The 27719-nt window shown below is 37.0% G+C and overlaps 1 protein-coding gene across 1 annotated transcript in view; it reads left to right on the forward strand.

The window, feature by feature from the left end:
* The window catches only part of Arl15 (ARF like GTPase 15), a 386392-nt gene that overhangs the window by 92155 nt on the left and 266518 nt on the right, over positions 1 to 27719 (forward strand). The window lies entirely within an intron of this gene.

The following is a 27719-nucleotide window of genomic DNA, read 5'->3' on the forward strand; positions in this document are numbered from 1 at the left end:
TGAATGCTGGTTTAAATGACAAATGGTGAGGAGGCTGGCCGGGTGGGTGTTGATCAAAACATCCAGACGGCCATGGCAGACAATATATAGGGAAATGGGCTTTGCAGAGGTGAAAAGCTGCAGCATTTTTCAAAGCGAGTTCTTTCATCTGTCTGAGCTTGGACACTGGGGGAAACCCCTGCTAACCCCTTCAGCAGCCAGGATTGAGAACTGCCAGTCCCTTTCCTCACAGAAGCCTCACTGGAAGGTTATCTTATTTACTCCTGTGCCAGTAGTGAAGTGAAGCGGGATCAGGACTGATAAAGCATTCTGTATCAAATGTGCAAGGACTGGAGGCTTCCTGCTAACCCAGAGTGGCCTCTCCGTCTCTGGGTGGTGATATTTTTTTCCTTCCTCCTTCCCTAGCTTCCTTCCTTTTTTGCTTTTGCCGAACAGTCATCATTTGTTAGACTGTTCTTTTTGCCTCTCTTCTAAAGGACTCTCTCATGTATGTGTTCAAATTTAGTGATATGTTTTAATCAATTATAACCTAAAAAAGTTCATAATTGTTGCTCAAATAAATAAAATCTCAGCAAATTGCATTCTCTCCAAGACAGGTAATGGATTTTCAGTTTTGTCTAGTTTCAAGTCTTTAAATATCGAGTTAAATATAGTAAATTAATGTTCTGTATTAATTTGTTGGAATTTCACTTTTTTTTTCTTTTAGCGAATTATGACCAATTTATTGGAAAGACTTAGATTACCTCTGTTATATGGCTACAAATTTAGAAGATTTCCCAGAAAAATATGGGAACATTTTACTAAACAGAATTTTTCTCCAAAAACTTCTCCCTTTTCCTTCTTGCTCCTTTTCTTTCTTCCTGTTTTCCTTAACCTACAAAGAGTTATTCATATTCATTTTGATTCCTTTTGAGAAGTATATTTCTTAAGGAACCTCAATGATCTTCACTATGTTTGCATTAATTTCCAATGCATTGTTCAAAGGCTGATCATTTGAGGGCAGTCTCAAAAGTAAGTCCAGTTACTGTCCCCTGCTCTTTTGTAAGTCTTATTTGGGGTTGTGGCAGTACAGGGAGTTACTAGGGAGCATCCTGAGTTAGTCACCAGCTGAAGCAGTTACCATTTTGGACATGAGAACTATTTTAGGTTTGTTGTAAGAAACATTATAAATTTTACAAGACACATTTATAGTGTTTTTAAAAAGTTAACTACCCTTCTTACACGTGTGTTTTGTTGGAAATTGGAAGCGTTGAATGGAATACCAATCTTTTAGCAACGTGTGAAAAGTTATTGGAGTAAACTCCCTTTTCTTCTTTAGTTTAAGACTTCACTCTCTGGGACTGCTCCACATCTGTGATTTGGGGTTTACTATTTTTAGAATGAAATTTTGATAGTATACTTTATGCTCTGTTTGCTTGATCAGACAACATATTTAAAAGAACCTTAGGATGTTGTGGTTTCAAGGGACCTGAAAGGGCATCTAACTTAACAACCCCATTTTTCCAGTTGGAGAAACAGAGGCAGGGATAGATTAAGTATTTTGGCTAAAGTCACAAAGCTGGGCCATCAGGACTGCCATTCCAGTTTCTCACTTCCTCCTTCCTCTTTAAATCACTACTTTCAAGCAGCTAGTAGTACATACAGCCTTAATGGATATTGTCGTTGTTGTTATTGTTTTCTCCCAATTAAACATGCTTCATCTTTCTCTGTCTCAATTTGACTGCATTCAAAGTTAAGAAAGCACATTTTATTTTCTTGCAACAGATTATACCAATAGAAAAAATATATTAAAAAAAAAAAACCATAGTGGGGTCAATGCTGTAAACTGTACGTCAAGTAGCTATTTATCCTTTTTATTAAAAGAGTACTAGTTTTGAGGCTGCTATGTGTCCAGCACCAAGCAAGGAATTACAGATTGTCTAAACCACTTATATCCCTGGATTGACTTCCATATTTTCACAGCTTCCTTCACAGCAAGGTGTGGCTGTTTTTCTTGGTTTTTGACCAATGATCTCTTGGCATGAGGGACGGGAAGTCTGTTTGAGGCGCTTTTGAGAAAGCTTTTGCTTTCTGGTGAAAAGAACAGGTGTGACTGGCTCAGCCTCCACCCCCACCCCCATCTTCCCTTCATATCTTTCCCTTCATATCTTTCCCTTCTTGAACATGTATGTGACATCTGGAGCTACTATATGGCCTTCTTACTTCCTTGGGGGAAAAGGCCAGCTTCTTTTTGAAAAGTCCTGTTTGTTTAAACGAGTGGCTGGCAATTTATGACCCATTGACTGACTACCTCTTTTTGTAACTGAAGGGTTCCTGGACACAGCTATGCCCATTTGTTATGTATTGTTGTGGCTGCCTTCATGCTATGAAAACTTGGGTGACTCCAACTGGATTATGTGGCCTACCAGCCTAAAATGTTTGCTTTCTGGCTCTTTTAAGTTTGGTGATTCCTTGTTTAAAGGCACAGTGAATTTTCTGTTACTTGCAGCCAAATAAGTTCCTAAGAAATCATCCAGTAACCCAGATCCCTAAACAAATTTGTGACTTGGCATTTTTACCTACTCAAATTTGTCTTCTCTGGTTAAGTAGGTCTGTTTCAGATAAGCATATCCCTAATTTTGGGCCTTGTCTACTCCTCTTTATTTTCTTCTAGAACTTTAATCGTTCTTTTCTTTTTAAAAACAAGGTAAGAATGTGAAAGTATCTCATTTGCATGCTATCTAGAACAGTATCTGCTATTTGATATTTTAGTCTTATTAATGTCCAAGGAATTGAGTTCTGGATGATAGATTGGGAAGATCACAAGGTCTCTCATGGGCTCTGCTGATGAATCTTAAAGCCCTGATTGAGAGAACAGTTCTCCAACTCCTTGTCTTGTGTTTCCTCTTTGCCTCTACAAATTTGTTGCCCTTTGTGATCCGGTGGGACCAGGAGAACTTATACAAGCACCCACTCTGTGACAATGGGTCACATTTGGTACGTTGCACACAAATCATTAACCTCATATGGGAAAGTAAACTGGAAATACATTTCTGGTTCAATAACAGACCATAATTGGACAGTCTGACTTTTGAATAATAAGAGAAATTCTACTTTGATTTTTGTTTGAAGTAGAACATCCCTTTGTGTGTGACTACAAAGATAAACAAAATATGCTTATAAAAATGTGTATTTTCATTTTGGCTGCTAGATATATCAATAGTAATTGTATTAGTTTTGCAGATTATGTAAATGTATTATTGTAGAAAGAGCACTAGATTAGGTTCTAGGAGACTCTGAGTCATTTATCAATTAACATTTCTGCATCTACAAAAAGGGATCAGAGTATACTGCATTTAAGGTGTCTTACAGTTCTAAGATACTTCTACTTGAAAAAACTCATCATGTTGTCTAGAAACCACTCGATGCTTACCCAGTTCAAACAAACAACAGCAGATCTTCCTTTGGAAAATCTAGATATTTCGGACCATTAAACAATGCTCCTTGGATTGTTAAGTCCAGAGGGTTTGCCATACTCAAGCATCCTTCAGGGTCCATGTTTTGGGGATGGACTTTTGTGGATGAATTGGGATTTGTGATGGCCATTTTCAGTGCTGCTTCTTAATCAAATACAATATATTTTATAAAATATTTGTCATTTTGTTCAAATAACATATTGAGTGCCTTCAAATCACTATCTTGAATTACAGATTTCTAAGGAAATACTAGAATCAGTTGGAAAGGAAGAGTGAATTCCAGTTAAAGTGGATAATACCAATAATACGTATGATGTTTATCCAAATTCTCGCCTTACTTAAGGAATTATAGTCCTTGAGAGAGAAAATCTTAATTTGACAGATAATTTTGTGGTAATGGTACTGGTGTCATAGAATCCTACGACATAATTTTGAAGTGGATACACTAAAAACATCTCTTGCTTTTTAGTAAGAACTATTTCATAACAAAGAAAAAGCTTTTTTGTGTGAATTGTGCTTGTTATGCTGACTTCTTTGCCTTTTCTGCTTGCATGGAAGATGTAAAGCAATAAAAATTTGGCATTGCTTTCAAGCCAAATATTAAGACACAAAGAACAAATTATCTTGTTTCTGCCACTTATTCCCTTGTTTTCATTTTTCCAAGAACTGTCTAGCTATTCGGAAGGTATGTTCCGATAACCCTCCATGCTTCTCTGACTCACTTTGTATTTCTATATTTTGAAGAGAAAATTGTGATGTAAGAAAAAGATAGCTGTCTTGCTTCTTTGAGGGAAAGGGGTTATGAATAAATAACATAAAAAATTAGGCTGTCAGTTTCAAAGACTCTAGAAGAATGTCGACTTTGCAAATAACTGCTCACAAATTAGCCTTTTCATTCAGCATGTCTGGCTAGTATCTAGGTACTAAAAATGAGCTGAGGTGCATGAATTTTTCCATTAAAGGTACTTTCAAGTAAAGAAGACCTCGAAATAGTTAACTATAAAGGATGATGTTACTGGTGTTACAAAATATAGGCATATGTATTTTTATAATGAGATCATAGGGGATAGAGAGGGGAATATTGAATGCTATTCCATATCTTTTGCCTTTTTATTATTTAGTTCTGATTTTTATCAGAGTTATACATGAACATATTTTTAAAGGTCAAATAATTTCATATAACATATTGTGACACCCAGCAGTAACTCCCTTCCCTCCATTTCCAATTCCCTCCAGTGTCTGTCTGTGTGTCTCTCTCTCAATATCTCTCTCTCTCTCTCTCCTCTCTCATTTTATTTTTTAAGCTACTTTGTTTTGAGGTGCTGAGGATCAAACCCAGCCCTCACACACTAGGCAAATGCTCTTCCACTAAGCCCCAGCCTTATTTGTTTGTGTTTATTTATCAGCATCATTGTAATTAATGTGCATTTTGGCTCCTGCTCCCCCCACCCTCCTCATTTCAGGCATCAAACATTGGCTTTCTGCTTTACAAAATGAAGACTTGTTTTTTCCCTCCCCAAATCATCCTTAATACCCCTCTTTACCTCCTTCTAATCCCTACTTCCACCTTGCCAATATGGTTAATGTTATAGTTTTGGGTAGACTCGTGTTTTTACGTTCTGTCACATCTTTACAAACTCTAATCATAGCAGTCATTTAGTATATTATGATCCCTTTTTCTTTCTATTCTGCTCTGTTTTCTATAGAGTGAATTATTCTCATGTTTTGCCATTTGTTTAGTATTGCGTGTCCTTATCATTAATTTCAATCTCTTTCTTTCCCAAATTATGTCTTTTCTTCATAATTTTAAATAGCTATGCCATCAAAGTCTGTCAAATTCATCTTCTTGGTGGCCTTTCTTACAGAGCTGCTGATCTGCTCTCATCTGGACTGCCCACTGGATTATCATGCTGGGGGTCATCCCTGTGAGGGCCCTGCTGGCTTCCAGGTTGTCCCTTTCTCAGCTGACCCCAGGGTGCATTGGAGGTCAATTTGTTGAGACCTTACTTATCAGACTTGATAGTTCAGTTGGTGTAGAATTCTAGGTTGGAAATAATTTTCCCTCCCAGTTGTGAAGGCTTTACACTCTTTGTTTCTAAGCTTCCAGTGTTGCTATCCAGAGGAGCTGTGTTATTCTGGTCCTCAACCTATTGTATCCATCAAAGTTTTTGTGGTGATGGTGATTTTGCTGGTTGGTTGGTTGGTTGTCTGGTTTGTTTGTAATCCTGTCTGGCAACTCTAGCTTTCTGAAATTTTATGGTGTGCTTTGTGTGTGACTGTGTTCATAACCAATGTGCTAGGCCCTTTAAGTTTGAAAACCCCAAACCCTTAAGTTCTGTTAAATTTTCTTAAAACTTCTTTCCCTTTTTCTGTTGGCTCTCTAAGACAGATCCTCAAATATTTATAACTTTTGCATTTTTCATCTCTGTCCTTTTGCCTTACTTAAGATTTTTCTTAAATTTGCCTAAGTCCTAATGAATTTCAAATTTCTGCTCAAATTCTCCTCCCCCTCTTTTTTCCTACTTTAGGAACATGTTTTGTTTTGTACCCTGTTGCTGTTCTTCCTTCCTGGGTGCAATATTTTTTTATAATTTTTAGTATTTAAAAAATACTGTATGTATGTAAATTTTCATCTAATGGTATAGCTGTGCTTATACCAAGTCATTTTTGTTTTTATTTTTCTGAGTGTTAACTTTTTGACATTAGCCATGTTACTTAGATGCCTGGCAATTCTTATCTACTTATATTTAAAAGTGAAGCATGTCATGCTCATTCAGAGCTCTGTGCGCATGGGTGGGATTTTTTTTTTCCCCTGTGGGTTTCACTCCAGGAGTATTTGACTGTTTTATCAGGAGGCCTTCATAATTGTACCTTCAGGTTTTTCTCTCTGGGGCTGGTCGGATACTCTAAAGAAGAATCTTTCAATCTCCCACCTGGAGGACATAAGTCTGACCCTCAGTGCTCTGAAAGCAAGTGGGGACATGGACCTGGGATCTGGGTATTCACTATGCTGAGTTTGTTAACTCTCCTTTTCTGTACATACCCTCGCTGTCATCAGTGTCTGGTGAATCTTCAGTTCAGAGATCTGTTTTATCCTTTCTAGGAACTGGATATGTGGTCTTCTGAGAGTGTCAGGGGCGGAGCCAGCCAGCTATGTGAATGGTGGGGAGGACCTAGAACTCAAAGTCCTTTAAAGGGCATTGAGCCTGTCACCCTGTTTTTAGCCCCACTTTCACCTCTGTTACTGGGGGATCTGGAATCCATCCCTTCCTGAGCTTCTTGGAAGTTCTGTGGGACAAACAGTTGTGGCTCACCTTTCCCTACCTCTTGTTTAGATAGAGCTGCTTGTCGTTAGCTGGGACACAGTTACTGTTCACTCTTCTGATTTCTAGTTTCCAAAATAACATTGCTGTTTTTGATGTCCAAGTGTGTTTATGTCTTTTTTTTTTTTTTTAATCTTTAATCATTTTAGTGCAGTTGCAAGAGAAGGTGGAACTAAATGACTTACATTCAAGCAGCCACTTTAATCAGAAGTCTTCTCATTTTTCCAATTACAGATTATCTTTTCAAACAGGCAGTTTGGTGAGCAATTCCATGGAACAGGAACAATACTGAACAGAGCTGTACGCAGTCTGTAGTGGATTCTGGTTACTTTCACAGTTTTTAAGAGGAGGTAACATTCAGGTGAAGTGAAATATCTGTTTTAGGAGAGTTTTGAGAGCATTTGAGTTCTTTTTATTCTCTTCCACTCTCTGTGCGTGCAGAGGGACTCTGACACAAATGTGCGCACTGGAAGGAGCCATGGGAGTTAGAAGTGTGCCACACACTGTACCTGCTCTTAGTGGCTTTTGATTCCCTTTCGGACGGTGCGTTCTCACCTACAGTGAGAAGGGGCAAGGTGTCTCTCTCAGTGAAGCAAGGGTTCTCAGGAAAAGGTCCAGAGAGAATAGTGTCCTGCCTGGGCCTGCCTTTCCTCACTGAAAGGTTCGGGGCTAGTTGGATCAATGAGGCTTTCCAACTAGCCCCAAACATGTGTCACTTTGAGAATTTATTGTATTTTCTTAATGGCTTATTTTTTCACATATAGGATTTGGATATTCATTATTATTATTGTTTTGTGTCTGAGAGATTAAGCTGAGCCTAGGCTGTTCTAGCCCCTCTTTGTGGGTCATTAGGAGACTCTGGGCTGAGGTGCATCTTGTGTGGTTGCCCTCAGCTTTTCTGGTATTCCTGTTCATCTCTTCCCTCTTGGCTACAAATCCACACTAGCTTTCAATTTTGATAACAAATCAATTTCTTTTCCTCTTAAAGGCTTACACAACTACAGTCCCTTCTTCTTGGAACATTGTAATTCTCCTTGTTCTTTTGTGTGGCTAACTCCTACTTTCAGCTAAAGTGTCCTCACCCCCACCCCCGTGCAGTTTCCTACCTTACCATCTAAAATGTCTTTGGTAAGCTTTTTTCCCCTCAGATTTTGGAAGGATAATTGATACATAATCTGGTAAACTTTTTATTTTATTTTATTTTTATTTACAGGCCCCCTATTCTTCTTCTCAGTGTCCTTCTGCTTCTCACAGTCCTCACTGTCGGTATTTAAACATTTATTTTGCATGCCTCTTTGTTTAAAATTTGACTTTCCTTCTAGACTCTGACTTCCATGAGAGGAGAGACCATGTCTTCCTTGTTTGCCATAAATGTCTGTCTCTTAGCATGGTGAGCACTTGGTCTATCAAGCTCAGAGAACCAACTCTGAAAGCTGATCCAACTTGGCACCCTTTACAAGCTGCAGGAGAATTAGGCATTTACCCCTGTATGCTTTGCAACTACACATACATTATATAACTGCTAGAATTAAACAGACTTAGATTCTTGGCCTACTCATATATTGAAAATTGGCTCTGTATTACTCCCAGTACTATTTTTTGTTGTTTTTGTTTTCACCCTTGTGTTAGTCAGCTTTCAGTCAGTAGGACAGATAGTTAAGAAAATCAACTTAAAGCAGGTGAGGTTTATTTATTTATTTTTTGGTTCAGTTTCAGCGATTTCTGCCCAAAGTTGCTTGGCCTCACTGCTTTTGGGATTGTAGCAAATCAGAACATTATGGTAGGGAGCACATGTTGGATCAGAGCTACTCACCTCATGGTGGCCTGAAAGGAGAAGGAGGGTGTGGGGGGGGGCGTGAGAGAGAGAGAGAGAGAGAGAGAGCCAGCCAGCCAGCCTGTGCAAGAGGCTGGGGTCCCAATAGCTCCTTCATGGCACAACCCTGATGACCTACCCTCCTTCCATTAGCCCCCACCTCCTCATAGTGCTACAGACCTTTAGCAAATAGCTTTTGGGTGACATTTAGGAACTAAACTATAATACCTCTCTGTTTCTTTTTTTTTTTTTTAAAGAGTGAGAGAGAGAGGGAGAGAGAGAGAGAATTATTTAATATTTATTTTTTTTAGTACTTGGCGGACACAACATCCTTGTTTGTACGTGGTGCTGAGGATCGAACCCGGGCCGCATGCATGCCAGGCGAGCACGCCACCACTTGAGCCACATCCCCAGCCCCTCTATGTTTCTTAATTTAACATCAATCTAGATTAGCCAAAGAAAAAACTACAAATTGTAGAAGGGGAGAGAAAGTCCAAAGGAAGGAGAAGGAGAAAGATACAATTTAGTCTGTTCCACTAGAAATAGATAATACAGATGATTTATGAATTTGAGGAAAAGGACAAGGAGGTTAATATTGATCACCAGGTTAACATGAGTAGCTGTTTCTGAAGGTGCCTTTTTTCTTATTCATGCCTTTAGCCGGAAGTTCCTAGAACACAGAAACATGGCTTTCACATATTTATTTTTTACAACAAAGTTATTTAATTATGGCTGTGCTCAAATTAGACTTGTTGACTGATTAATCATGTTCAAGAGATCAGGTTTAACTTTCTAGTTAGACTTGGAGATAATAACTAAGTAGCATAGTTTACATGCTAATGAAGAACTGTTCATTAACTATTAGATGGGCTAGGGTTGAGAAGGGGCAATAGTTCTGGTGCGGTGGTATTCTAGAATACATGTGCAGAAACGGTTTTCTGTTTGGAAGAATCTAGGTAGAATTCTGTTTCATCCACCCCTTCCCCAAGCTTTTCCCCAAGAGGCAATATGGTGGTGGTGATGTGGTTGTTTTTATTTTCAAAGGCAGATTAGACTTGGGTTCATTTCCCAGATCCTGGTAGCTGTGTAATTTTAGGCAAGTGACTTCTCTGAGCTGCATTTCCCTTCACAAGCAAGAGCCTGATGAACATGTCTCTCTCCCTGGGAAGTAGTGAGGATTAAATGCAGTAATCCTAACAAAGTGCTTGGAAAGTACTTTACCCAGAGTGAGGGCTCCCTGCACTGTAGCAGTTGATTTTTGAGGAATGTGCAGTCAAAAATGCATGGGAGCTGGATGTGCATGCCTGTAATCCCGGTGGCTTGGAAGGCTGAGACGGGAGGATTTTGAGTTCCAAGTCGGCCTCAGCAACCAGAAGGCCTAAGCAACTCAGCAAGACCCAGTCTCTAAATTTTAAAAATACCAAAAAAAAAAAAAAAAAAAAAAAGTGCATGTGAATTGATAATAAAAAAGATTACTATTAAGTAACTCTATTTCTCCTGTTCTTCCTTGAAAAGTGGTACAAAGGCCACACAAATTCTTAGATTTTAAATGTTAACTGCTACATAATGAGATTTGTTTGCTCCAAAATAGGCAAAATTTTGAGAATCACTGCTTTAATCATGGCCATTGATCCATAATAATACTAAGGAGAACTTTTAATTTTTAAACCTTGATTGGCACTGAAATGTTGACAAGTAGGGAAAAAATAGTACAAAACTTGTGACTTTATTACTGTTATCAACAATCTTGAGTGTGTGTTTATCTTTGGTTTTTAGAAAGGTGATGGGGCATTGGGTGGTTTGTCAGGGCTTTAAGAAGGCCATTGTGGAGTCAGTTTAATTGCCAGAGGGTTCATGGAAACTCACAGATTTACGTACTACTGATTCTGATGAGCAATTCAAAGCAGGGCGCGTCTTCCAACAGCGTTAAGTCACTTATGATAGTCTGAGACTAGGTTCTCAGAATTTTGAGATAGAGAAAAGTGAAAGGCCTAACTCCTGAAAACATGGGCAGTTCAGATTCCTGCAAGTCTCCCATGGGAGTTACTGTGAAGAGAGTCGAGTCTGGCATCGATAGCAGTCGTATGCGACTTGTTTTTCATCTAAGTGTTCGTGGCTGTGAATGGAAAAGTTCAGGCTTCAGTTTTGTTTTCAGCCTCACTGTTACTAATATAATTATCACAATAGAACATTTTGTGGTTTAGTTAATGTTTTACAAACACAGATGTTGATTTCTCTCTCACAATGAAAATTGTATGTAACTTAACAATATATGCTTTACCAGGCGTCCAGCTTTCCAGAGTTGTTTAGGTAGTGGCTTCCAGATTTTTTGGATTTTACAGAACTATGGATGTGGGACTTTATTTTGCCAATAAGTTCATTTGGAAAAACAACACTTGTGGACGGCCACCGAGTTCATTTTATAACTTTAGCATCTTCTGCATAGGAAGATTATCATCTTTGAGTAAGGAAACCCATTTATATTGAACAATGGCAACATAAAACAGAACACCTACATTGCTCTTGTTTTTCCTCAGTTGACTATGGATTACTGGAAACTTTATTGACCAGCAGTAGTCCACAAGCCAGTTGTGAGAAACATTTATTTGTGTATTGAATAGTTTTGGTTCCAAACACACATAAAAATATCAATGTGATTAAAATTACCTTCAAAAGTCAGTGTTATGAGAAGAACTTAACACCATGTATGACATAACCACCCCAAACTATAGTTTCATACAATTGACTATATTAATCATTTGATATTTGCTCATATTTTCATAGTCTTGTTATATTAGGAAATAATAAGATATTGTATTTTTGTTTAACTCGAGATTTAGGAAGAAAAATCAAGAGGTGTTAGCTGTCTAGAATCTATTTGAATGGACGAGAAGGGGGAATTTTGATGCTAGGAAATATTTTTTGGTTGGAAGCTATATTCCTGGTTATGTGATATTCAGTTTAGATCAATATGAATTGACCAAGAGAAGTTAAATATTACTATATTTGGTCTTGAAATACATTAAAACATTTTGTAGCTGGCTGATTAGGAACAATTGTATTTTCTGTTTGGTGTTGAAGCTACTTTGTGTCCTCTGAGGTTTGTACTAAAACATACATGTGTGTAATAGGGAGAGAGAGAATGGGAGTGTGTGGGTAGGATGGAATTTACTGTGGATTCAGGAGAATAAGATGAAGCGAGGTGGCAAAGAGAAAACAACCTGCTGTATTTTAAAGATGTCTGGGCGATGTGCCTTGATAGGAGCTCCATAACTGTGGAAAATAGGGGGCCTCCTGAAACTATGGCAGAGACTATGGAATTCCCACATTAATAACTCCTTTCCTTATAATGAAAAACCACTACTTTTCTGGGACTGTTTGTATATTGCTTTTAAAATCAGAAATATGTTTTTAAAATTCAGATATGTGGGCTGGAATTGTAGCTCAGTGGCAGAGCACTTGCCTAGCATGTGTGAGGCACTGGGTTTGATTCTCAGCACTGCATATAAATAAATAAATAAATAAATAAACAAATAAATAAAGGTCTATCAACAATTAAATATATTTTAAAAAATTAGATATTTTAAGGCTTTTTGGTGTTGGTTTCATTCATGAAAGGTAATATTTGAAATATTAATTTGACCTTAGAAAACCTTAAAAATAGGAAAAAAGAAAAAAGTATAACATCCTCCCTTCCAACTATTTCAAGGGTAATTGCATATAAACTTGCTTTTTATATATAAGCTAAGAGAGAGGTCATTATTCATTTCTCAGCTAACATGTTGCCACACTTAATGGTTTAAACGACATATACTTAGTACAGTTCTGGAGTATGTCTCAACAGGATAGAATGGAGGTGCCAACCAGGCTCCATTCCTTCCTTCATGCTCTGGGGGATCCACTTTCTTGCATGGTCCAGTTTCCAGACGCTGCCTGAATTCCTTGGCTGCTGGCCCCTTTTCATCTCAAACCAGCAATGGCTGGTCAGTCATTTCTACTGTACCATCTCTTTGATTCTGACTTCTCTATTTCCCTCTTCCCTGCTCAAGGCCCACCAGGATTAATCCAGGATTAATTCATAAGTTTTTTAAGGTCAGCTGATTAGCAACTTTAATTCCCCTCTTGACATGACATAGTTACAGGTTCCAGGGATTAGAACATGGATATCTTTGGCTGTGTCACACATGTATGTAGTTTTTCTGCCTTAGTTCTTCCGTGGTATGGGAGGGTGCTCTTTAGGTGTACTTGTCTAAGAATAAGTTAAATATGAAAATTCTTAAGTGTATAGGAGTCATTAAAGACAGGGTAAAGAGAATTCATTCATATAACTTTTAAAACATCAAACTTCTAATTTATTCCCCTGTATTCTAGCCATGTTTTAGGCTTGTGAGAATTCTAGTTTTGAATATCTCGCTAGTTGCAAAGTTTGCTTCCTTGATTTTTGTTCATGTGTGATTTTAAATTTCTGACTAAAAGTCTCCTAAGGAGTTTCAGTGATTTGGGGGTTACTTGTTAGAGAAAAATTAGCCACTGTTACTTGTGAAAACATTAATAAGGATCCTAGACTTTTCCCAGGAGCACTGTGATAGGTACAGGAAGCACTGTGATGGGGTCCTGCAGTGAGGGTGAGAAATTGGGCTTAGTTCCAAATACAACATGAGCAAGTGGGAATTTATAGCCAGGAGCAGTGTGAGGGTTAGTGGATAGAAAATTATTAAAAGGAAGTATCAGGGGTGAGGGGGATTCTGGCTGAACCAACCTAACTGAAAATAGACCAGGTGATTAGACATTACCTTGGGATTGATACAAGTTGAGGAAACCAATCCTCAGCTTGTATCAAGGGTTATGAGATATCAGGGAGAGGGGGAGGGGTTCTTGCTACTGACCCAAACTGGCTCTTTGCTAAAACTGGATTTTATAAGGAAGTGCATAGATCACCTAGCAGAAGGTTCAGAAGCCCTACTAAAGATTAGTCAAGTAGAGAATCTTTGTCAGACTCAGAGCACAAAAGCTTTTTTTTTTTTTTTTTTTTTTGAGTAATGTGGGTGGGGAGATGGCAAGGAACAAGGTGAACGAACTAGGAAGGATGGAAAGAGATGCATCTGTGAAAGAAAGAGTGATTCATTGTAGAGTCAAGACTAAGGCCATGGAGAATGCAATGCTCAGGTCTTCTCTCAGGGAATCCATCGGTATGAACTGAGGGTGAACCAGCGCAAGCCATTGAGGTAATAAGCATCACTCAACTTTTTTTTTTTTTTTTCCTTTTGCCTAACCCAATGAATTTGAGGAATCCTAAATGAAGCCAAAGCTTGTAGGTGTATTGTGTACTACAGTCATCAAACTAAACTAGCGCGCGCGCACACACACACACACACACACACACACACACACACAAAGGAAGTGCATCCAACTAGTCGAGAACGTAGGAATTGTATTGTCATAACACGTAGGGTTTAAATAAAATGTTATGAGAAGAAGTACGATTGTGGTTCATTTTTTAAAACTGTTAATCTTGGCCTACCTGGGCTAGGGTGCAGGGAGGAATAAAAGTATATAGAAAGTTTGTCATCAACAGTTTGAAGTGCTTATTGCTAAGATACAAGCTATTTTCTGTGGCACCTAAGTAAAGATTTTCCCTGTATTTTCTCTCAATTAATTCCATGAATATGAGGGTGGTGCTACACTGACCTCTGCGTAACCCTTCTAGGTAACAGGTAATCCTTTCAGGGAATTGGTTTAGAATTGTCAACTAGTTTTTGAAGCCCTACTAAAGATCAGTCAAGTAGAGAATCTTTTCCCTACTTTTTTCCCCCTCCCTGTTATGATTTTTTGCCCTCTTAATTGGTTTGCAAACACATGTTTCTATGGCCTGTTTCTTAATGCAAGTCATGCCACAACTTTTTCTTCCTCTTGAGTTTCCGTGTCTGTGCTGCCTCTCAAAGCTCAAGGTAAGCAAATTTGGCTGCCCTATGTCGGATGAGGGCTTTGATACACTATTGTGCTCTGTGTTTTCTAAATCTTTTAAAATTGCTGAATGTTTTAAATGAGTGAATGAGCTACATGCTGCTGTTTGGACTTGCATCTCCTCCCACCCTACTGCCAAATGTTGAGGTCGTGATGGAATCTTGTTGGTGCAAAACATCCAGAACTTTTTAATGTATCCAGTAGACAGATTGCTTGTAAGAAATGTAGGCAGGTAAAAGGATTAGTTTTAATTATGTTCCGCCCGAGCTAGTGTGATCATAGAGTGGCACAGCCCCTCGTGCCCAGGTGCTTTTCTGTGACACTGGCCTGAAGACATTTACCTGAAAGGCGTGTTAACAGTCTTTTAAAGTTCTCTCCTTGGCATTGGTGAGATGTTTCTTGTTACCTGAAGAACAACCAGGCAAGTCCGTGCTGTTTTTTTCAATGAATCGCCTAAATACTGTTTCCTCTCCTTTCCCTCCGGTCTTGTACTTCCAATTCCAGATGCTTCTGTCAGCAAATTTTCACATGGGTCTTTTGAAATGAGACAAAAGTAGATGCAGTGGAACTGCACCACACACGTTAACATTTTTGTGAGGTAAGAGGGAGCTTATCACCAGGGCAGGAAACCCACCCAGGGGTTCCAGTGAATGACCTGTCCTTGTTTTTCAGTATAGTCCTCTCTGGGGTACAGACCCAGTTCAGTTATTGGGTGTGGGACAAGGTGAGACTGAGGCTGGATGTCTTTCAAATTTCATTTTCTTTCCCCTTTCAATAATTAAAGAATTTAAGATAAAATTTTAAAGATTTTTTAGAAAACTCATCACAAAGTTCTGTGCTAGTACTGTGGCTATCAGCTATTTTGTCTTTATTTCTCATGGTGTTGGTTTCTGTTCAAAGGGGTATTTTGCCACATGTTCAAAAGAATTTTAACTGTTCTTTAGAATTCAAACTCTGATTTCAGCAGTTGAAGCTTGTTTACCTTTTTAGCTATGATAGACCTGAAAAAGAAGTACGCTCTGAGATATTTTAATTTTTGATCTTAGTATTAGTTGGCTACTTACTACCAAAGATTTTTTTTGAAAAGTAGTTATGAAAATGCCCCCTGATTTCTAAAAATTTAAATATTAGATATGTAAAATAATTGTAAGTCAGTGATGAGTTCAAGTCTGAATTAGGCAGATGATAAGGAACTCAGTTCTCTGAAAGGTGTACAGTAGTACCCTTATTTGGCAGTTTGATTTTCCCTGGTTTCAGTTACCCGCTGTATACCTGCTCTCAGCCATAGTCTGAAGATATTAAATGGAGAATTCCAGAAACATACAATTCATAAACCTTAAATCACATACCATAATGAGCAGTGTGATAGAAATCTTGTGCTATTCCATTTTGTCCCGCCTGGGACATGAAGCCTTACTGTGTCCTGAGTATCCATGCTGTATACACCACCCACCTGTAAGACTTTCAGTAGCCACTCAGTTCATCCACTGTCCTAGTATTGCAGTGCTTGTGTTCACATAAACCTATTTTACTTAACAATGAACCCAAAGCAGAAGCGTAGTGATGTTGTAATTTTATTATAAGATATTGTTATAATTGCTCTATTTCATTGTTAGTTGTTAATATCTTACTGTGATTAATTTATTAATTAAACCCCATCATAGGGTGTGTATATAGGAGAGAACATAGGATATAGGCGGAGTTCAGAACTGTCACTGGTTTCAGGCTTCTTCTGGGGACTTGGAACTTAATTCCTACAGTTAAGGGAGGAGTATTGTATGTGTTTTAGATTTGACAAGGTTAAGTTGTACACTGCATGCTTGCTTTTTGGGGCCATTATGATGAACTACATATTCAAAATCTGCCAAGTTTTTTTAAATGAACTCTGCCTTTTTTTTTTTTTTTTAAAGTAAGCTATTAGATCATGTGAAAGTAGAAAGTAGGCTGTGACCTAAAACTTTTATTATTTTGAGCAATAAAGGAAAACAAAATGTGTAGTTAATGGGGATATTGAAAGGAGCAATTTCCTGAGTCTCTTCTTAGTCTCAGAATCCTCTGCGTCTCCCAGGGGTTATTAGCCTTTGCCTCAAAATAACGTTTTGTTCTTGTTACTGAAAGATGTTCAAACAATTTGGACTCTGCTTTTACACTTCAGTCAAATAAGTAAATCAATCAAACAGTAGAAATATCACCACTAGTGTTAAAGGAAGTACAACTCTCATAAGTCCTGAAGAGCTGAAATGAATAGCTCAAATACTACTAGCTCACCACCTGGGACAGGTGCTTTTACTCCTTGAGAATCAATGTGTATTCACTTATGTGTTCTTCAGAGTTTAAAGTTCATCTTTTGTTGTAAAATTCATATAAATAAAAACAGTAGGACTGATCATTTTTATTTCCTTTCCTTTATCCAGTCTTCATTTTAAGGAGGTTAATTTGGGCAACCCAAAACTCTACTGATCCTGTTTTAGTTGAATTCACATAAGACCTTTGCAATCCATAGTTCAGTTTATCCCACTGTACCTTTTTTTGCCATTTCATATGTTAATAGTTAGGGAATAATCAGGAAATAGCATTGCAAATACAAAAATCTTGAATAACAACCCCAAAATTTGTGTTTCCTGTTCTACCCACACCAAGAACAGAATCTTAATAAGTACCACAGATTAGTAACAATAAAAACATTACTTAGTGCTTTCTTGCCAAGACACTATTCCAAGTACTATACCTTATAACTAAAGTAATCCTGACAGTACCTGTATTATTAGTCCTATTACTGAGATGAGATGACTTTCAAGGAATGTAAGTGACTTGGCAGAGGTAATTCAGCTGCAAAGTATGATGGAGCTGGGAATCAGAACCAGTAGTCTGGCTGGAGGGTTTAAGCTCTCAGCTTCTGAGTAGTGGAGTGAGCTGTCACCAAGAAAATCTGTGAGCTCCTTGAATGGGCTTCAGTATTTTTATTGATGGTAAGAACCTTGGATTCTATAACACATACTGTAAGGACTTTTCTAGCTCTAAAAATCTAAACTCTATATAACTTAAAATTCATCTTATATTAGTTGCCAGTTGTTGACTGATAAAATTTCGAGTGGTTATCCAGTAAAATACTATGCTGAGATGAAAAGAAGCAGGTAGAACTGTGTATGACACAAAAGAATTGTCTATAACATATTAGAAAAACAGTGAACTAATTGTATAACTGTATGCATAATATGATCCCATTTTTGATTTATACATCTTTTTTCTTTTCTATACACTAGTATATGCATATAAAAGTTGAGAAATTGACCACTTATTTTCTCTAGGAGGTTTATAGCATATGGGGGGGCTTTTATTTTTTTTCCTTCATACATTTTATATTGAATGAATTATTGCAAGTATTACTTTAGATATCAAAAAATAGAGGAAAAACTCGAACTAAGGGGATGTCTATTTGTGCTTCTAAGTGGACTAAAGATAATAAAGAAAGTCTCCTGAAATACCAGATTGGACCAACATTCAGATGAATAAGAATAGCACATTATTTCCTTTTCTAGCCTGTGAAGTGACTGTGTGACCTTGGGTTGCATTGGTAGCTATTTAAACCTTCACCATGTTTTGTACCCTTTTAAAATTCTTTTGTTAGCGTTTTGGCATGAGTCCAGATGAATAAAGATTAGATTCATTTTATTCCATAGTTTTATTGATGATTATCTGGAATCAAATTTTAATTTTCTTTTTGTTGACAATGATCCTATCTTAAGAGAGTGTTCCTGCCCAAGCCTATGGTGCAGTTTCCTTGATGTTTTTGAGAACCCCAATTATGTTGGTGGGGTTTGTTAGAAGGAAATACAGCTCTGATTCAAGATTGATGGTTCTCAAAGCTTTCAAGCAGCTCTAGTTCTCTCTCTGTCTCTCTCTCTCTCTTTTTCTTTTTCTTTTTTTTTTTTTTAAATATAAATTGAATACAGTGGGCCACAGATTCAGGCAATTAATGGCTTTCGTTTTTGTGCTCAAGGAGTAGTTACTGGTAGTATGTAAGTGTATGTGTCTTGTTCAATCTTTTATTTCTTTTTAAAACAGATCTTTAAATGATCTCTTCTGCCTCTCATTCTTATAAAATGTTTTTTAAAGCCTAAGACAAGAAATATTGTTTCAGATCTTTGTGAAATATTTAAATGAATTACTGATTAGAATATATTTAGTTGAATCGAAGGTGTATGCACAATTTAAAAAAAGGCTAAAACCTTCATATTTTCCATTAATCTCAATTTTGGGCTGTTTTTAACTGATGTACTCAATTTTCTTGAGACTGGTTATAATGAATTTTATCCACTGATTTACACATTTCACAAACGTACTGTGTGCAGGCACAATGATACCAACTGGGATAAAGAGTGACTTAAAGTTAACCCATAAATGAATATTCAGTATACATCTGGCTCTATAGCGGTGGTACATTAGCAGCAGGAGCTAAGTACTTGAGAGTTCAGGGGTAGTGTGAGTCTGAAATGGGAAAGAGTTAGGGACCCTGGGCCTTGAGGAATAAGATGTCACCTCTTGGACAAAAGAAACGTGAATTTGTTTTCTGAGTAAATAAATGTCTCAAGAGATGTTTCCACGTCTTTGCTGTCTACTAGTAGGGCAAGACTGAGACACCCTACTTTGTGGATCCCCTCACTGTGCAGGCTAGCCCTTTGGGATTCCAAAGAGCATGACATGAACTCTTCAGCTGTTCTTCTTGGGAAGTTCATTCAGCAAAAGGTTAAACTCCCCAGTGGTAGGAGTTAGATCAAAGACAATTCATTTTGTGTGTACAATGTATCAGGTATGCTGAAGTAAATTCTTCCCAAGTTTTGGCCTTCTAGACAGTTTTTAATCTATAAATATCAGTGACAAAACTATGTTACCTCTGATTCTCCTCACTTTGCCACAGTAGTGTGTATATGTATATATATACAAATTTTTAAACACACACACACACACACACACACACACACACACATACACACACAAATATATATAAAAACATTTTTGACCTGGCCAAATATGTAATATGTGTATGTGTATTTGTATGTGTACACACACATACACACACACACACACACACACACACACTCTTACCTCACACACACATATATGTGTGTATTGGAGTGAGATTAGAAAGATTTTTCATTTTAGGTGGCTAGAAAGTATGTCCAGCTGAAAACCATCAACCATTTAGACTACATGCTTCATTTGAATTGTGTTTCTGGATGCAAGTCAAGTATGACAACTGTGAGTTTCATAACTTTCTCTAACTTGATTCAAAACTGTTTTGGGGCCAAATACTTCTGAGGCCTTTTTTGTGTTCTCCTGGCAAGGTTCTATAGAGGTTATCAAGGTCAAGACTGTGTTGCTGGGTCTCATAAAATGAAGGAGAAAGGAGGGGCCATGATACTTTCGTTTTTGTCATTCCTTCTCTTTGCCTGTTTACCCAGTAATGACTTATCTCTTCTTGTTCAGGATGAACATCTCATTGGGTCTGTGCCTTTGAAAAGGAAAAGCCATTAATTTATGTCATGTATTTTGTCTGCCTTAGAAATGCTCATGTTCATCTAATGAAGTTATGAGTTTTAAACAGTATAGAGTAAGTTATGAAGGGGAAATGAATTGTCACAAAAGCCTGAGTATACAAGAAAGGATTGTAGAAGATAATAATTCCAATGTGTGGCAAGCAGGATTCTACAGTATTCACTACCATAGTCTCCCAAAGGATGCCTAAATCCAATAGAACTTTCTATTTTAGGATCTTTTTATCTGTGGTTGTTATTATCCAGGATATCCAAGCCCCAAATTATTCAATTTGTTTTTTTTTCTTCTTTAAATTTAATCATGCTATTGAGGTAAAACAAATTAATTTTATAAACATAAATCTGGACAATTTATAAAAGAGGCGTATAAGCTACCTCAGTTATCAATTATTTATTGAAAACCTATGATGTGCTAGGTACGATTCTTGTGCTCAGATAGTTACAGTTCTAGCAAAACTGATGAAGACTTTTTTGCAGAACAATAGAGTGTATATATATTTATTGAACAAAAATTTAATAGGTATAATTAACATAAACACTGTGCCTCATGAATTATCAGCAACATGAAAGCTTTAGGATGGTAGATTTCTCGCTTTGGATGGTATTTTGGATGATGATGCTATTTGTTAAAATAGGAATTACAGTGTGGGGATAAAAGTGGTTTACTGTAAATGGTAGGATAAATACTGAATTTTGTTTTTTGTTAGTTTGAGCACCTAAGTGCGATCTAGATATAGATATATAAATTGGCCTTAATTTGGTTCTCTAGAGAGAGATTGAAGCCAATCTTAGGATTTGGAAATAATCAATATTTCCAAAGCTGTGGGAATGGCAGGAATGGCCAGATGAAAGCTGTCAAGTGAAAAGAGTGTCACTGGAGCTAAATACAAACCATGATTTCCGTAGGCACCACTGCATTAACATCATCATTTCATCATCACAACTGGCATCCTCCATATTCCCAGATATGAGTTGTCTGTGTCTTCTGATCTTACTTAACTTCTCAAAGTATTCATCAGAGGTATTTACCTCCTTCCCTTTTTTTTTTTTTTTGTACTGGAGATTTAATCTATGGATGCTTTACCACTGAACTACAACCACAGCCCTTTTTAAAAAGCCCTCCCCCCTTTTGTTTTGAGGGAGTCTCACTAAGTTGCTGAGGCTGGTCTTGGACTCAGTCTTTTGAGTCTCTGGGATTACAGGCATGTGCCCTGAACAGGGCTCTACCTCCTCCCTAAGCACAACTTTTCTTGACTTTCATAACCCGGTTTTCTACCGCCAGACTGACTGTTTTCTCCTCTTCTACCTGATTTGTAAAAGTTGAAAAGCTTTAGGTTGTAGCCTAAGATTCCCCCTCTTTGTCATTAGCATGTCCTTAGAGATAAAATTTTAGAGGAAGAGAAGAACTGATACAAGGTATGCCAAATCTTAATAGGATAGGATTTAAAAGGATATATATTCATTCCATTCAAGAAAAATATGGATACAGTATAGAGTTTCATCAACAGAAGGCAGTGGAATGTTAAAATAATATTTTTAGGCTTTATGGCTTGCTTTGGGTAAAAGGAATTCTAGTTTCTACAATCTGCCTTGGGAAAAGGAAATTCTGGTTTCTATGACTTGCCAATGGGGAGAATGAGGAGCAAGAGACAGCAGAACAGAAAGAGAGACCTCGGCCTTCCACTATCCTTCAGTTCAAAGTACTCAGCATGCTTAAAGGTTGTGCTTCATGGGTATCGTTTTTTTGAACCCCAGTAACGCGATGGATAGAGAGAGGATGAAGGTAGTAGAAGATATTAGAGGACCTTGTAATTTAATAAAAGTTCCTTGATTTTCATCATGACTGAGATGGGGAACCTTTGGAGAATTTTAAGTTGAAAAGAGATGTGATCTGACATATTTTAATATGGTTGCTCTGACTGCTGTGCTGTAAATAGACTATAGGGAGGTTAGAGTGGAAGCGGAGAGCCAGTTTATAAGGCTCTTGCAGTAATCAAGACAAAAGATGCTAGTGGCTTAGACCAGAGTGGTAAGGGTAGAGGTGGTGAGAAGTAGTTGGATTCTGGATATATTTTGAAGTTGTTGCTGACAGATTTCCCTGATGGATTGAATGTGTGGATTTAGAGAAAAAGAGATGCCAAGGATCATTCTAGAGTTTTTGGCTTGAGCAGCTGAAAAAAAAAATGGAGTTGCTGAGAGAAGGAAAGTTTCAGGAGGAATAGGTATGTGATAAGTTATGCAGGGGTTCCCCCCCCCCCCATTTTTTAAATAGTAGTAAAATGCAAAGAACATAAAATTTACCATATTAACCCTTTTAAATGTACAGTTCAGTGATAGAAAATACATTCATAACAATGTACAACTATTACCAACATCTATCTCCATGACTTCTTATCTTACAAACTGAAATTCTAAACTCATAATTCAATAAGTCCCCATGTCCTTCTTCCCTGTACCCTGCAACACACCATCCTACTTTGTCTCCAAAAGCATCTCTTATGAATAAAATCATACAGTATTGACTTTTTTTGAGGCTGAGTTATTTCACTTAGGTTCATATACTCAGGGTTGATGCATGTTGTAACATACGCCAGAACTTCCTTTCTTCTTGAGGTTAACTAAAATTCCATTGTACACATGGCAGTGCATTTGGGGTTTGCTTCCATGTTTTAGCTATTGTGAATAATGTTACTGTGAACACAAGTGTACAAATATCTCTTTGAGACCATGCTTTCAATTCTTTTGGGTATATACTTTATGAAGTGACATAACTGGATCATAGGACAATTCAATTTGTAATTTGTTGAGGAACCGCCACATTGTTTTCCATAGTGCTTATGCCAATGTACATTACTACCCACAATGCACAAGGCTTTCCATTTCTCAACATTCTTATCAACACTGGTTATTTTCTGGTTTGTTTGTTTGTTTTCAGTAGTTGTTATAGTTTGATAGTGTGTGTCCCCTCACAATTCTTAAATAAAGTTGGATCCTAAGATTCAATATGATGTTATTAAGAGGTGAGGCTTTTTGGAGGTGATTATGATGAGCCACTTTTTTTTTGAATATTTTTAGTTTTAGATGGACACAATACCTTTATTTTGTTTATTTAGTTTTTTTTTTTTTTTTTTGTGGGGGGGGGGTAGGATTGAACCCAGTGCCTCACACATGCTAAGCAAGCACTCCACAGTGAGCCACAACCCCAGCCCTTGTGATGAGCCACTTTTCATGTACTTGCCGTCTCTTTGTATATCTTTGGAGAAACAACCATTTGGATCCTTTGCCCATTTTTAAATAGCATTGTTTAATTTCTGTTTTTGTTGAGGTTTAGGAGTTCTCTATACATTCTGGATATTAATCTCTTATAAGATGTATGATTTGCAAGTATTTTTCCTTTGCTATGGGTTGCCTTTTTACATTGTTGATATTTTCTTTTTGTGCATAAAATATTTTAATTGTCATTAAGTCCAATTTGTCTTTTTTCCTTTTGTCCCCTGTGTCTTTGTTGTTATATCTAGTAGGAAATTTTTGCCATATCCAATATCATAAAGCTTCTGCTCTGTCTTCTTCTAAGAGTTTTATAGTTTTAAGCCTTATATTTAGAACTTTTTCCATTTTGAGTTAGCTTTTATATATGATGCTAGGAAATAGGTTAAAATCATTCTTTTGCACGTGTGTATATTCAGTTTTCCCAACATTATTTGTTGGGGGGAAAACGTCTTTTTCACATTGAATGGTCTTGACACTCTTGTCAAAAATTATTTGACCACACATTAGAGGGTTTATTTCTGGGTTTCCTAATATGTGCTTTGGTCTATATGTCTATCTTTATGGTGACATTACACTATTTTTATTAGTACAGTTTTGTTTTAAAAGCTGAAAATGAGTCTTCCAGCTTTGTTTTTAATTTTCAAGTTGTTTTGTCCATCTATGATCCCTTGAGATTGCATACGAATTTTAGGATGAGTTTGTCTATTGCTGGAAAAAAAATCATAGGAATTTTGACAGGGATTGCATTGAATCTATAGATTATAGGTCAATATTGTCTTCTAGTCAGAGCACGTGGGATTGTTTTCATTTATGTTTTAATTCTTTCCACACTTGTTTTCTTTTTTAAAAGTATTTTTTAGTTATACACAGACAAAATATTTTGTTTATTTATTTTTATGTGGTGCTGAGGATCGAACCCAGTGCCTCACATGTGCAAGGTAGGTGCTTTGCCACTGAGCCCCAGGTCCAGCCCCAGTACTTGTTTTCTTTGCACATGTTTTTCGTCTCTTCAGTTAAATTAATTCCCATGTCTTTTATCCTTTTACATGCTATTATAAATGGGATTGTTTTCATAATTTCCTTTTCAGAGTATTCACTCTTAGTACACAGATATGCAACTACCTTATATCATCTACGGAGACCAATTTTACTTCTTTCTTTTTAATTTATATAACTTTAATTTATTTTTCCTAAATGCTTTAGCTAGGACTTCCAGTTATAGGTGGAATAGAAGTGGTAAAAGTATGTGTCCTTCCCTTGTTTTTGATCTTAGAAGATAAGTTTTAAGTCTTTCATCATTGAGTTTGGTGGTCACCCTGGTTTTTTCATGTATGGATTTTATCATGTTGAAATAGTCCTTTTCTTTGCCTAATTTTGAGGGTTGGGGGAGTAATAAGGAGGGGAGGAGAAGTGTGTTAGTTTAATCATGAAAGGATGTTGAATTTTGTCAAATGTTTTTTCTGTATCAATTAAATGATCATGTGGCTTTTGTCCTTCATTTCATTAAAGTAGCACATTAAATTAATAGATTTTTATATATTGAACCATCCTTGCATTTAAGGAATATATTGCACTTGGTAAAAGTGTGTACTTTTAAAAAATATGTTATTGAATTTGATTTGCTAATACATTGTTGGTAGTTTTTGCATCAGTGTTTTTTCAGTTTTGGGGGGAAATTTTGAGGAGTATTAATATTAGTACTTATTTAAATGTGTGATAGAATCTTCCAGTGATGTTGGATTTTATCAGATTGTTGACTACTTTTCCAATGTTTTTATTAGGTATAGGTCTATTCATATTTTCAGTTTCGTCACAATTTAGTCCTAGTTGGTTTGCGTTTCTAGAAATTTGTCTAGTTCAGCTAAATTTTATATAATTTGTGGGAGAATAATTGTTCACAGCACTCTAGTATAGTCGGTATTTCTGTAGAATCAATAGTAATGTCCCATTTTAATTTCTGTTTTTAGTAATTTGATGTTTCTCTTTTCTTAGTTCTTATAGCTAAAGTTTTGTCAGTTTTGTTATCTTTTCAAAAAATTGTTTGATTTCATTGATTTTTCTCAGTTTGTTTTATTGCTGTCTGTTGTTTTCTTTTTCTCCTCTCTGTCCTTCTCCTTCTCTTTTCTTCCTTCTTTCTTTTCTTCTCTTCTCTTTCTCTAGGCAGGATGGAATAGCAAGCAGTATAATATATGCTTGTGGGGATACCCAATGATAAGGAGAAACTTGGTGCAGGACCGGAGCAGAGGGCTGCTTTAACCATCTTGTTGAGCAGGTTGAAGGGTATGGCCTCGTGGAGGGATTGTTGTTTTGAGCAGAGCAGGACAGTTCGTCCCACAGTGTTGACTTCAGTGTCCTCTTAGAGCTAGAGATGAAGACATTAAAATGACAAAGAAATGCAAAATTTACTAGTGAAATGATTTAGGTACAACCTAGGACGGATGTTGCTGATCCAAATTTCAGATGAAAATTAGGTCATAGGTTACTTGAGTCTAGGGTTCATGCCACCAACCATACCATGTTTGAGGCATGATATTTATGTTGTAGTGACTTGAAAAAGAATTATCCACATGACTGATCAGTATGGTGGGGAAGAATCCAAATCATGACTGTTAAGTTTTGAAATGTAGAATTATGGAGAAAAATTATGAGGCAAATGGCACAGTATTGAAACTTTGGTTTGAAAATAATATTTGATTGTTATAATTATCAAGTTGAATAAGTGATTTAGTATGATTGTTCGTATAAATGTTTTTGTATTTAGAAGTGGAATATTTGTGAACTCTAGATTCACCAAGTTTTGTGTTTAATTTGCTGGAGTTTTAAGAAGTTAATAATTGGAAACATTTTTGAAGTGTTTGAAGCACTTTAAGAAGAAAATAGAATATATTAAGTTTGCAAATGTAAGTTAAATTTTTAAGTGCTAATAAGACTAAATGTTAAAGTCCCTATTAAAAGTTATTGCTATGATTTGTTTGGTTTATTTTTTTTAACCTTTATTTTACTTATTTTTTGTGGTGCCAAGGATCAAACCCAGGGCCTCGCATGTGCTAGGTGAACACTCTACCGCTGAGCCATAATCCCAGCCTGGATTTACTTGGTTTATAACTAGAATAATGGGTTCTATAAGATAATCTTTATGTTTCTAGCTTTGATCACTTAAATTTGCCAAAGCAAATACAGTCTTTTCTATGCAAACATACCAAGAATCTCACTCCATGCATACGAGCTCTCTCATTCCCCCGTCAACCATCCAGTGATTTTCATATTTGTATCTTCAACTGTGACCTCTTTCTTAGATCTCCAGGCTCAATTATCAGCCCTTATACTTGACATTTTCATGTGGATGTCTCATAAAATAGACATCTCAGATGTATCTCAACTCAAATTTTTCCAATCCCATTATCCCCAAACCTTAATTCCTTTGTTGTTTAAGTTCCAAATCTAGGCATCATCCTTGATTTTATTTCATTTCTACTCTTTAGGGTTCTGTCAGGAAATAGATGGCATTTTCAAATTGGTAATTTTAGGAGAGTTAACTAATAGGACTATCATTTACGAAAGTGTAGACAGGGCACCCAGAACCTACCCCTTGTCCCCAGATAGCAAAAAAAAGAGAGAGCTCTTTTTGGACCCCAGAGTCAGAGAAGGCTTAGTAGAGGGTTCACCTGATAAGGGATGTGATTCCTGCTCAGGGGATGCAGGGAGCCCTTCTTGGCCTCACAAGTAGGAAGTCAGAGTAACTCAATTTCATTCTCTGAATGCCTTCTCTTGCTGGTGACTTTAATCTGCCACATCTAACTAGAAGCCAGCAGGCATAAGTGCCCATCAGTGGGATCCACAGGGGCCTCTCAGCACTGGTGTGGGCTGGAGAAAGTGTAGAGACCCAGGACACACAAGTGAAGATAAGCATCACAACGGCTAGTGGAGCCCACAGTGAGTGGTTTCTAGGACATGTCCTGGATAGTAGCCACCTCCTCGGCCCCACCCAGCTCATATATATTCTGGGCATTTTGAGTCCTTTTTCTATGAAAGATTATCTTTGAATTATACTTTTCTTCTGTTTGTGACCCTCTTTTTATGTGTTTATTTAGTAATGATGCCCCAGGTGGTTTAGGAATAATAAGTTGTTGGGAATTGTAGTATAACTGAGAAGTGCCCATATTTAAAGTACAACTAATTATCAGTAGGAGTTGATATTTTAGTATTGTGCATTTTGTGTCCTAAATCTTTTTTTTAAAATCTTATTGTCTACTTAAAGTAAATATTGGGTACTTTTAATTAAACATTAGAAGTTTTCAAGATGAGATTCACTGCAACATTCATGCTGCTGAGACCATAT

This window comes from Callospermophilus lateralis, chromosome 5 (assembly GCF_048772815.1).
Source record: "Callospermophilus lateralis isolate mCalLat2 chromosome 5, mCalLat2.hap1, whole genome shotgun sequence".
Classification (NCBI taxonomy): Eukaryota; Metazoa; Chordata; class Mammalia; order Rodentia; family Sciuridae; genus Callospermophilus; species Callospermophilus lateralis.